Source organism: Pinus tabuliformis, chromosome 1_2 (genome assembly GCF_031772625.1).
Source record: "Pinus tabuliformis cultivar Carrire ecotype Pingquan chromosome 1_2, CPIR1, whole genome shotgun sequence".
Taxonomy (NCBI): domain Eukaryota; kingdom Viridiplantae; phylum Streptophyta; class Pinopsida; order Pinales; family Pinaceae; genus Pinus; species Pinus tabuliformis.
The window spans coordinates 728,502,483-728,516,478 of NC_142298.1; the positions used below are offsets into that span (position 1 = coordinate 728,502,483).

At 34.3% G+C, this 13,996-nt stretch overlaps 1 pseudogene; it reads left to right on the forward strand.

Moving 5' to 3' along the window:
- LOC149207823 (cytochrome P450 86A22 pseudogene) overlaps positions 1-10,390 on the forward strand; it is a 17,856-nt pseudogene extending 7,466 nt beyond the window's left edge.
- The last annotated feature ends 3,606 nt before the right edge of the window (positions 10,391-13,996 follow it).

Below are 13,996 nucleotides of genomic sequence, written 5' to 3' on the forward strand. Positions count from 1 at the left end.
AGTAATACATGGAAGATAATACTCGTCATTAGAGGACTTATCGCCATGATTCATGTATCTATTACTTAATACAGATTATCAATGGTTTTTTTAAGTTGAGACTTTAAGTTTGGAAGTATGGACCACGTGGGAGAATGTTAAGCTCCGTTAATTTTGCACAATTGCTGCCTACAATTATGGAACTTAAATTGCAGTCTTTCCTTAACTTATGGAAACCAACTGCAGTAGTTTCCTTAAGTTAAGAAAATCAACTGCAATTACTAAATTTATTATTGGGAGCTACTAAAGTGGTCCATTAATTTGATTCGAGTTCTCTGCCTTGATCTGTGGGACATATAACACATAGCTATTAGAAGCTTGATGGAAGCTTAGCTATAAACTCATCTGTTTGGTCCCCAAGCTCTCATCTCAATCCCCTTCAGTTTTACACCATCTAGCTGAGATAACAGAGCTTGGAAGTGCCTTCAGAATTTCTGCATTCTTTTCCTTTTGCTTGGACATCTGGAGCGTGGTTTTTTCAGAAAGAAGTTGCATCAAGAGTTTCACCAATGGCTGGAGGTAATTCATATCCCTGGGCATTAAGTTTAAAATGATTCTTTTCAGTTCTTTCCGCATGCAGAATCGTTGTCACAGTTTTCTTACATTGCAGACAATCTCCGGAAGGCAAGAGGAACATACCAGACATGTATCTGTGCCATCCCCTTCCTTGCAAGCAAACAAGGGCATGTAACGGTAACATGCAATACAAAAAATTTAGAGCATATTCTTCGCACACGTTTTGACAACTATCCCAAGGGGCCACAGTGGCAGACAGCATTTCATGACCTGTTAGGGGATGGTATCATCAACAGTGATGGTGAAACATGGTTGGTGCAGAGGAAGACTGCGGCTTTGGAGTTCACTACAAGGACTCTGAGAAATGCCATGGCTCGGTGGGTTACCCAGTCGATCAAGGGCCGACTATGGCCTATCTTGGCAGAGGCTCAAGAACTACACAGAGCTGTTGATTTGCAGGATCTTTTGCTCAGGCTTACATTTGATAACATCTGTGGTCTGGCATTTGGCAAGAATCTAGAGACATTGGCCCCAGGTCTTCCTCTTTGTCCCTTTGCCACTGCAATTGACAATGCCATTGAGGCTACTCTGCAACGTTTTATATTTCCTCAAGTGATATGGAGGCTTAATAAAATGCTAGGTTGGGGCATGGAGATTGAGCTTCGTCAAAGCGTTGCCAAGGTTGAAAAATACTTGTATGAGATTATTAAACTGAGGAGAGTGGAATTGTCCATTCAGTCCCAAGGATCCAAAGGAGGAGATCAAGCTAAAATTTCTCAACTACAACAACCATATGATGATTTATTGTCAAGGTTTATGAGAAAGAAGGATGGGGATAGCAAAGCCTACTCGGATACTTTCCTGCAAAATGTAGCTTTGAATTTCATTCTTGCTGGTAGGGATACTTCATCTGTGGCCATGAGTTGGTTTTTCTGGTTGATAATTCATAATCCCCAGGTTGAAGACAAAGTCATTGGGGAAATTTCCGAGGTTTTAACCAAAAGTAGGGGCAAGGACACTTCAAAATGGATTGAAGAGCCCTTGGTGTTTGAAGAGGTTGATGAATTGCTTTACCTAAAGGCTGCACTAACTGAGACTCTGAGGCTCTATCCCTCTGTTCCACAGGACTCTAAATATGTTCTCAAGGATGACACCTTACTTGATGGCACATTTGTCCCTGGGGGAACTGCTATAATGTACTCAATCTATTCAGTGGGGAGGTTGGAATCCATATGGGGGCCTGACTGCTTAGAGTTCAAGCCTGAGAGGTGGATACAAAATGGCCGGTTTGAACCTCCTCAGGACTCTTATAAGTTTGTTGCATTCAATGGTGGACCTCGGATCTGCCTGGGTAAGGACTTGGCCTATTTGCAGATGAAATCTGTCATTGCTGCAATTCTACTGCGCCATCGAATTTCATTGGTTCCTGGTAATCCAGTTGAGCAGAAAATGTCACTGACTCTGTTTATGAAGCATGGCCTTAAGGTGTTACTTGAACCGAGGAATCTTTGTGCATACTAGAGGATATTAGTGAATTATGGACTGCCCATTTACAGTTAAAATAACGTTAAAGATCAGACTTATTACCATCCTGAAGGGTTGGCAGCCTAGCTAGCTAAATGGTTGAACTATGCAACTAGGAGCAGTAGAATGAAGCTACCTATTTCCGGTTTCTGTGGATGTCATTGGGAGCTTACATTCAAGTAGCTTATTTTCCGTGTGTTCATGTGCTGCACTATCTGCAATTTAGACTGCAGATGTATGGCAAATTTCACATAATAATATTTTTTTAGTGATGTATGGGAAATCAGACAGTCAATTTAGATCGTTAAATCTTATTTTGAAGAAGGCATATTGTATTAAAGATTGCCTTCTTGTTTCTTAGCTTTTGAGATAGAAAAATTTCGTCTAGATAATTAGGTATTGAGGTATTGAAAATGATGATTAATCAAACTCTTAAAATTGGAAAACAAATGTAATAAGATTATAATCACATCGTAAATAGTTTTTCTTCTGCTCTTTAAATATGATTAATCAAACTCTTTAATATAATGATGATTAATCAAACTCTTAAAATTGGAAAACAAATGTCCAAACACAAGACCATCTGACCCATGTAAGAAAAGGCATTATCTTTTAGCAAAATTTTTACATATAGGGTGTTGAAAAAGGCCAAAGGAAGTGTGGGAGGAAAGGGTATGCATTTTTTGTTCTTCCAGAAAAGTGGAAACAGAAAAACATTTCATTTTAGAATGTGAGGCCTTCAAAGACAACAGGGAAAGTTATGCAGATACGCTGGCAGCTAGCTCTTGGGATAATCTATTTAACGAGGGGTTTGTCTAGAAGATCAGAGCATTTATTGTGAAGCTTCACAAAAAAAGGCCGAATACATCAAGTAGATGAAGAAGCAATATGTCCCATAGGCTATCTTTAGCCTCGTAGACGTTAAAATAATTTCTTTCTTCTTCTTCTTTCTACATTCACATAAAAATAGCGGGCTATGCAAAATTCCAAATATGAGCATTGGTTTTCCACCTAAATTAGAAGATGCTATTTCATAAAACATAGTGGAAGATAGTGTTTGGGTAATGGTTAAAGTCTCATTTATATTTTTATCAAGTTGTTTTCCAAAATATTATTATAAAAAGCATAAAAGTGAAAACGATGTCCCATAAAAAATGTAACTCAAAACGCTCAATCTTATAACAAATTTACCAATCTAATCATAATAATACTAGTGATTAATGATTGCTTTTCCATTTGAATAGAATTCACTCCACTCCAAAGGGCAATGGAGCCAAATATTCATTAGCCTTAAAAGTTAAATGCATTGATTTTATGGGATTTTAATATTTTTAAATAATTAAAAATACATTTATTTTTTAATTTAAATAGCGAGACACTTTATTTATATGAATATAATTTTTACTTTCAATTTTTTTAATAAAATTTCAACTAAATTTTATAGGATTTAAATCCGACAAATTTACTATTCTACATCTTATTTATGTATTTCACAATTATATTGTAATACAAATTATTTACAAATTAAGAATCACTATAGTAAAGTAAGAATGAATCTCTTCTTCTGAAAAAAAGTAAGAATGAATCTCATATATAAAGCATACATACTCTACCCTTTTTGGTTTTGAACTTTTGTCCTTTTAAGAAGAAACACATGTTCTTAACCATTTGGCCCACTCAAGCTATAAAATAATGAGGGAGATGCGTAAATTTGTCCATCCTTTAGTTCCTTTTTAAAATAAAAAATTGAAATTATGCTCTAAATAGAATAAAAATGTTGGCTATACTAACAAAAATGAATAGAAGTAAAAAAATGTATGAGTAAGATGCTTAAATCTTATACTTTTCAAAAATATTTCAAGAGAGATTTAAATAAACTATTTGAAGATCTATGTTAACTAATTTACTTAGATATTAACTTCATATATATCTATTTATAGAGAAAATTGTTAAAATAAAACATTTTAATGTTGTATATAAAAATATGTTCAATGTAGGTCATCAATAATTGGGGCCATAAGGCTCGAGGACAGCTTGAATGCAAAACTGGAAAGCACAGATCCTACTGCCTTCGCGGAAGCGAGGATGTTGAGTGCAAAGACCACTCCTGATCTCTGTGTGACATCGGGGGCAGGAGTAATCGAAGCCATTTCAGTGGAAAGGAAGGACCACCAAATTGGTGTCCGGTCGCAGATCGGAAATCCTAGCGTTGCTGAGAAAACTTACAATCGATTCCAAATCTTCGTTAGAATTCCCAAGGGGAACTCAACATTGATCTGGGCTTATGCTACAGACAGTGCAAGAGATCTGAAATACAACATTGTCAATCAAATCAACTACCCAGCTGGCAAGCAACACCTATTATCAAGGGGAAGATCGTTACAGGACTTCAGATCCATAAAGGATTACAAGATTAAGCCAGGTTCTACAATCATCCTCAATTTGAGATTACAAGGAGGTGCAGCAACCGACAAATCAACAGAAGGAGGCAACGGATCTAAATCAAACCACAGCCGAGATCCACTCTGGCAACACAGAAGTGAAGGAACATCTTACAAGCATATTTTACAAGGGGGGAAAGCTTCTCCAACAGCTCCAAAACAGGATGGAACAGAACCAAGCCCATACATAGTTGAGCAACTGCAACACATTCCAGAACTAACAATCAATATAGCAGAAGCAGAGAATGTATGTAACAGCTATGAAAAGCAAGCCATCATATGCCGTTTTAACGGATTTTGGCCCAAACCCTTTGATCTGTTTCATTGGATTCTCACGAAATGGTCGCTGGACTGTGAGATCCATCTCTGCTCCAAAGGGTTTTTCATAGTCAAATTTCAATCACTAGAAGTCAGAGATCTCGTGATTCAGGAAGGACCTTGGTTCAGGGAATCTTCGGGTCTTTTTATCACTCCATGGTTCCCAGAATTTGATGCAAACACTTTCATTGTTTCTCGAATGCCAATATGAGTTCGTCTTCACAATCTCCCTCTTCATTTGTGGGATCAAAAGGTACTGGCAAGCATAGGAAACTCCATAGGCAGATATATCAAAATGGATACATAAAGAATAGAAGAAAGAATTTTTACTTTCGCACGCATATGCGTGGAGGTAGACCTCATTAAAGGATTATCGGGAAGCATAAAACTGAAACACAAAGATCGCAGCTGGATGCAGTCATTATACTATGAAAACACAGCTTTCAAGTGCAGAATATGTCGGCAAACTGGACATCTCCAAAATGCATGTCCGGAATACAAAAGGAATAGCTGTAGAAAGAAGAAAACTGACAATCAACAAAAGGGATGGAATTTCACCCATCTAGATTCGGAAGAGGATGAAGAGGAGGAACCTGGTCCAAACGAAAGTATCCAAACAGAAACACAGAAGACTTCTACACAGGAGCCCATGGAATCACAATCCAGAAAGAATCCAAATGCAATGGAAATTAGTGGAACCAAAGGTAGCATTCATCAGACACCTCAAATTCAGACAAGGAAAACCCCCGACCCGACGAAAAAAATCCACTTCAACTTGTCCCCATAACCCCATCCCAAGGAGAATGGCGAAAGGTCGAGAAGAAAAAGGGGAGGAAGTCTTGAACCCCCAAGTTTGGCTCCCCTGTTCTCGCTGTGGTCATTTTCATAAGAAGTTTTGTTTTTATTTTTTGCCTTTATTTTCTGATAGGCACGGACCCGAAATTTTCCTCATATGAGGAGGTCGTGCATATGCTCAGTGTCTTTCTCTACTTCTTTTTAGCTGGACTGAATTCTCATCCAGTGAGCTCTATGATTCGCAAATTATAAAGCAAAATTAATGCTTCGACATATACTATGTAACTTTTTATCCTCGTAATAAAAAGTTCGATTTTTTCTTTTGGGAAAAAGGTCATCAATAATTGTTTTTAATAAGAATTAATATTGACATATACTTAAAAATATATTAATAATAAAAAATCATTTTAATTTGTGTGATAAGATGCCTCGATGTATATGTGATGTAAAATATTTTAATGTAAATATATATATATATATATATATATATATATATATATATATATAGATATGATGTAAAATATTTTAATATAAATTATATCTATATCTATATCTATATCTATATCTATATATATATATGATGATGATGATGATGATAAAAAAATTAAGTTTTTATGGTTAAAACGTTTATTTGGTCCTATATATACTCTATTTAGCATTAAAAAGTACAATTTAAACAATGAAAAATAACACATTGTATTTTGCACTCTAAAGAAGTTTACATGTGAATAAATTTAATCCCTCTCGGCTCATGTTAGATCCATACTTAAGATAGATCTATGCTGATCCATACTTAAGACAAATATATGCTGGTTAAATATCTCATAACATTAAAATGGTTTGGATGTTTATCATGAATTAAGGCAAATGCCCTACTTAAATATTGGTTAGCAATGATATGGAGGGTAGTTATTGAAAGTGTTCAAATAAATATTATCTATATAGATATGGAAGGGTGCTTGTTCAAATGTTAACCGTGAAGCGTTTTGTTAATTGGAATCTCTCAGGGGATGCCTGTGATACGAGCCTATGGAGCCTAGTTAAAATTTAATTGATGCGAGCTTGTGGAGCCTAATTAAAATTTAATTGATATGAGCCTATGATGCTAGCCTGTTATGTGATGTGAGCTTGTGATGAGCACGATATGTGATTCGAGGGTGTATATGTAGTTGATCAAATCTCACAAGAGGCTATGGTTTCGTTGTATAAAAGATTCAATTCTTGTCTCTACAACCAACAAGAACATAATAACAACATGTCTTAATCATTGTCTAGGGCATCAAGTTTGAGCATTGGCTTCCTTTCTAAAACAATGAAGTATTTGAGAGCTTTGTAGTCATCAGTGACAGGTCTATGGTAGCGAAGTTCTGAGGCTTATTGCAGACCTAGCCACAAACTTGTATGGGATATCCTTTGGAAATAAACGCACCTCCATTCTGATGTATCACGACCCTTTGTTAGAGCAAGGTCTTCAAAGATTCGTAGGCTTATATACTTACTATTGAAGTTCGAGCATTGGCTTCTAAAGTTCATCACTAGAGATTTGGCACTCTCAAGGACAATATTTTTTGGCATTTAGGATTTTTATATATACTTGCTCCTGTGTTCTTTTAAAAGAATTCTGTGGGGCTGACAAATCCAAAGATATTTCTTCACCTTCTATTGAGGATCACCTATAAACGGTTCGTCTTGTTTTTTTGGGGATCCTGGAGGGAGTCTAAGGCTTTGTTCAGTGCAAGTGAGCTAGCCTCCTTAATCATTTGAGGTGCATTAGTTCCTATTTCTCTTCCTTTTATTAAATTATCTTTGGTAAAATATGAGTACTTCTCCCCATATTTCTAAACCTACCTCTAGTAGAGGTAGGCCAAGAAAAATAACACTAGAGATTATATATGAACACATTGAGTCCTTAGAACAATAAAGGGAAGAAAGGAAAAAATAGTATAAACACGAATTGTCCATAATGCTTAAAAAAATCCACAATGCTTAGCAATAACTACAAATAATTAGAAGATGAAATCACAACTTTCGAGATTGAAATTCAATAAATGAAAGATAGGATTCAAGATTTAGAACATGTAAACAATTAATGGCCAAAGAAAATCGAACCTTAAGAGATGAGATTAAAGCTCTAAAAGTAAAACTAGATGATAACTCAGCCCTCAACAGCTCAATGAATCAACTTGATATCAAACCCATAAAAGAAGAAATGAACAAATTAATCGAATTGGATCATGAATGACACAAAAGAGCCCTAAACCTTATCATTGTTAGTATAAAAGAGCAAGAAGATGAGGACACATTATCTATAGTAAAAGAACTACTAAAAACTCACTCAAAAATTCAAACAACTCATCAAATAGCAACAAAAAGAGCAAGTAAGATTCTTGAGCATAAGCATCGACTAATCCGTGTTAAGGTAAGTTGCAATGACCAAAAATTAGATATACTTAGTAAATATCCCAGTCTAAAAGGGTCTGGAATCTTTATAAATGAGGATCTTATCTCAGAAGACCAAGCTGAACTAAGGAAAGAGGTCCAAAAGGTAAAAGAGGCAAGAAAGGAAGGCAACTGTGCGATTATTAGAAATAGAGTCCAAAATAATAGTGATAAATATGAATTATGAACATTCTAGATCCTCTTTTGGAAATGTAATGGTTTTCCATGGCACAAAGGTCCTATGTTAAGTTGGATCCCAAGTGATACTAATCTTATTCTCTTGGTCGAAACCTGGGAGCATGACGAATGTAGGGTTCCTCAAATTGATGGATTCATTCTTTGGTCTACTTGGAACAACAAATCCTCGCATTGAGGGGTTGGTGGTATAGTTTGTTACATCAAAAGTAACATTTCTTCCCACATACGACTTCATAAGATTGACCCCCTTAATCAATACATTTGGATCGAAATCTCTGACTCTAATACCAATAGAATTTTCCTTGCAACTTGTTACTTTGATCCCATTAACGCTACCTCCTATAAAAAAAACAACCTAGATAAGAACTATCCATTCATTAACTTAGGACGTGATATCCACAACCTAAGGAATTAAGGAAACATCCTCGTGCTTGGGGACTTTAATGCTCGGAATGCCACTACCCAAACCACTCTATTAAGTAATTACTCTAACCCTAATAATCCCTTATGACTTGGTGAGGATTACGTTCTTGCTAGTAAATTCCAAAGAAACTCCAAATACACTACCGAGAACCTTTTCGACACTGATCTAAATAATATTTGCAATTCCTAACACTTGATTATTTGCAATGGGATCAATAAATGACCTTCCTTTGGTTAGATGAATTGTATTCATGGGCATGGTAGCAGTGTTGTGTACTATGCGATATTTGATACCTAGATTCTTCACCGTATACTTAATTTTGATCTTCTAAACGACCATGAGGCCAACTCTCACCATAGACCTCTCTCTTTAACCCTTAATTTTGATATGCGCACCAACCACATGCATAAGAAAGACGAGAGTCAAAGGCACATGCGTTTTGACAAAAGTAAAACAAATCTCTTCTCAAAATATTTAGCAAAGGAATTAGGTTCCTTAACATATAATGAAGACATTGATCACATATACCACAATTTTACTACTATCCTCTCCACTACCATTAATAATTCTCTAAGGGGGTTTCATATAATAAGAAAAATAGGACTTCCGGCCCCTGGTATGATAAGGATTGTAAATATGCCAGGAAAGTGATTAGAGATGCTCCCAAAAAAACTATTAAAGATGATAAAATCAATGTGTACAAATATCTTATCAAAAGGAAAAAAGGAGCCTATATAAACAAGAGGCAAGATCTTATGCTTCACCTCTCTAAAGCTGAACCTAGAAAGTTTTGGATGGATAGTTTTGTCCGTAAATCAAAAGAGAACAATTTGATCCCTTTAAAGGAATGAGATGTTGATTTAGGTGGATGTTTTTGACCACCCGTCTATTCCACTTAGACCCCCACCACTGTCTCTTTCAATTTTTCAGTTTTCTTAATTGTAGCACAATTTACTATTTTTAGCAATTTTTTCGGGTCTTGAACTTTTGGAGCCGTTTTGAGGCCTTAAACGACATTTTTTTGGCAAAATTCCTTTAGTGACTTCCAAGGAAACCGCATCAGCAGTTGTAGTCCTCAGAGAAATCTTTCCAACGAGGTATCATACGCGTCAAACAAAGATAATATGATCAAATTACGACTCCAGGGAGTTGGTTGCCCAATTAACCCCAACGGGGCCCTTAAACTCTTGGTGTTACATCTCCTCGGGTTAGGGTTTGATTGTTTAGGGTTTTCTCTTATTGTTCAATAATAAAACTGCCCTTGAGCCTCATTGTAACTCAGTTCAGAGGCATGTAGGCACCACATCTCTTCTCAAAGATAAGTTACCATCGTCCGAGCTAGTCTTATTTCCATTCTATTTGTAAGCATACTTCAATATTTGATATTAATGAAATGAAGTCTTATTTCTCTTGGATCTCTGTATTTATGGTTATATCTGTAAATTGTTGCGTTCTTGTTTAAATCTAGATCATATGTCTATCTTAGGAACCTCTATGACTCCTCGGACACCATGGGCATCATCAGTGACACTCCTATAGAGGGAGATACCTTTTCTTCAGATGACGTGGAGTTCGAGATTAAGAAGCTCGCCAATGGGAAAGCTAGGGATATTGAAGGTTACCAAGCTGAAATTCTCAAGATTGGAAGGTCCATCTTCACCCCACACTTGCACAATCTCCTCAACTTGGCGGTTAAACATGGCTTCCCAAGATGTGAGTGTAGAGCCTTATTATTCCTATCTTTAAAAGTGGGGATAAAAACATCCCCTCTAACTATAGGACTATCATGATTAACCACATTTTAGCCAAGCTATATGGGCTCATTCTGGAGAAGAAGATTAGTGCTTGGCTTGAAACCCATGGTAAAAGAGCGATTGGACAAGTTGGTTTTAGAAGGAACCACTCTACGATCGACCACCTTGTCACTCTTAAGACCATTGTCGAGGACTGTCGAAAGAGTAAGACTGATCCCTTTTGTTGTTTTGTTGAATTTAGAAAATCTTTCGACACTGTTCCTAAAGAGAAGTTATGGCAAAGACTCGATGAAATAATGGTTCCTCCTGAGTTAAGGGTCGTTGTTATTAAATTATACGAGGATGTTATTGCCAAGCTTAAGACCACCGAGGGTTGGTCTACTAACATTAAATGCAACATCAATGTTAATCAAGGATGTCCCCTATCCCCTACCCTTTTTGGTAGCTACATTGACAAGCTTGAGGAATGCTCAGAAGCTGCTGGATGTGAGGGGCCCAAGCTTGTTGGTATAGTCATTACTCTTCATCTTAATGCCGGTGATATAGTTCTTTTTTCTAGGAGTCCTAACGATCACGACAGACAACTTAAGAAAAAAAAAGGAATCACATCTTATTGTAAAATGAACCATTTTGCTTATATATAAATGAATGTTATAAATAATAATGAGGAACTTATCATGGAGAAACTTATTAGAATTGGAATAATCTCAAATCCCTAGGAAATTGGTGGGTGAAGCCAAATCTAATTTTTTAAGTTAATTAAAAGTAATTGACCATTTTGCTAAATAAAATTTGCTTATATATAATTGAATATTATAAATAATAATGAGGAACTTATCATGGAAGAATTTATTAGAATTTGAATAATTTCAAATCCCTAGGAAATTGGTAGGTGGTGAGGCCAAATCTAATTTTTTAAGTTAATTAAATGTAATGGACCATTTTGCTAAATAAATTTTGCTTATATATAAATGAATATTATAAATAATAATGAGGAACTTATCATGGAGAAACTTATTAGAATTGGAATAATCTCAAATCCCTAGGAAATTGGTGGGTGAGGCCAAATTTAATTTTTTAATTTAATTAAAAGTAATGGACCATTTTGCTAAATAAAATTTGCTTATATCTAAATGAATATTATAAATAATAATGAGGAACTTATCATGGAAGAATATATTATAATTGGAATAATCTCAAATCCCTAAGAAATTGGTAGGTAGTGAGGCCAAATCTAATTTTTTAAGTTAATTAAAAGTAATGGACCATTTTGATAAATAATTTTTTCTTATATATAAATGAATGTTATAAATAATAATGAGGAACTTATCATGGAGAAACTTATTATAATTGAAATAATCTCAAATCCCTAAGAAATTGGTGGGTGAGGCCAAATCTAATTTTTTAAGTTAATTAAAAGTAACGGACTATTTTGCTGAATAAAATTTGCTTATATATAAATGAATATTATAAATAATAATGAGGAACTTATCATGCTAGAATTTATTAGAATTAGAATAATTTCAAATCCCTAGGAAATTGGTAAGTGGTGAGGCCAAAATAATTTTTTTAAAATTAATTAAAAGTAATGGACCATTTTGCTAAATAAATTTTGTTTATACATAAATGAATGTTATAAATAATAATGAGGAACTTATCATGCAGAAACTGATTAGAATTGGAATAATCTCAAATCCCCACGAAATTGGTGGGTGGGGCCAATTTTTTTTTTTTAAGTTAATTAAAAATAATGAACCATTTTGCTAAATAAAATTTGCTTATATATAAATGAATATTATAAATAATAATGAGGAACTTATCATGGAAGAATATATTAGAATTGGAATAATCTCAAATCCCTAGGAAATTGGTAGGTGGTGAGGCCAAATCTAATTTTTTAAGTTAATTAAAAGTAATTGATCATTTTGCTTAATAAATTTTGCTTATATATAAATGAATGTTATAAATAATAATGAGGAACTTATCATGGAGAAACTTATTAGAATTGAAATAATCTCAAATCCCTAGGAAATTGGTGGGTGAGGCCAAATCTAATTTTTAAAGTTAATTAAAAGTAATGGACTATTTTGCTAAATAAAATTTGCTTATATATAAATGAATATTATAAATAATAATGAAGAACTTATCATGGTAGAATTTATTAGAATTAGAATAATCTCAAATCCCTAGGAAATTGGTAAGTGGTGAGGCCAAAATAATTTTTTAAGTTAATTAAAAGTAATGGACCATTTTGCTGAATAAATTTTGCTTATATATAAATGAATGTTATAAACAATAATGAGAAACTTATCATGCAAAAACTTATTAGAATTGGAATAATCTCAAATCCCCAAGAAATTGGTGGGTGGGGCCAAATCTATTTTTTTAAAGTTAATTAAAAATAATGAACCATTTTGCTAAATAAAATTTGCTTATATATAAATGAATATTATAAATAATAATGAGGAACTTATCATGGAAGAATATATTAGAATTGGAATAATCTCAAATCCCTAGGAAATTGGTAGGTGGTGAGGCCAAATCTAATTTTTTAAGTTAATTAAAAGTAATTGACCATTTTGCTAAATAAATTTTGCTTATATACAAATGAATATTATAAATAATAATGAGGAACTTAGCATGGAGAAACTTATTAGAATTGAAATAATCTCAAATCCCTCGGAAATTGGTGGGTGAGGCCAAATCTATTTTTTTTAAGTTAATTAAAAATAATGGACTATTTTGATAAATAAAATTTGCTTATATATAAATCAATATTATAAATAATAATGAAGAACTTATCATGGTAGAATTTATTAGAATTAGAATAATCTCAAATCCCTAAGAAATCGGTAAGTGGTGGGGTCAAAATAATTTTTTAAGTTAATTAAAAGTAATGGATCATTTTGCTAAATAAATTTTGCTTATATATAAATGAATGTTATAAATAATAATGAAGAACTTATCATGCATAAACTTATTAGAATTGGAATAATCTCAAATCCCCAGGAAATTGGTGGGTGAGGCCAAATCTATTTTTTTTAAGTTAATTAAAAATAATGAACCATTTTGCTAAATAAAATTTGCTTATATATAGCCCCAAGAGTTAGCTCAATCGGTCAAATCAAGTGCCTCGCCAATGGGAGGTCACAGGGTCGAATCCCGAAAGCTCTTGGGGTTAGGTCAGTAAATAGGCCGAGGGGTGTTGATGCCCTTCGGGTGGCGTCCACTCAGTGTTTAAAACCCTGGACGTAGTGGCTACCCACTGACCCGGGTATCCGTGAACCAGTAAGTGAAAAAAAAAATTGCTTATATATAAATGAATATTATAAATAATAATGAGAAACTTATCATGGAAGAATTTATTAGAATTGGAATAATCTCAAATCCCTAAGAAATTGGTAGATGAGGAGCCCCGTGGCACAAATATAATTTTTTAAATTTATTAAAAATCAATACAATCTAAGTAATACAAAGCGATTGATCAACAAAACACGCGAAATCATTCTCACCACCCGGTGTGGTTAAGTTTGGACCTGTTGTTGTCC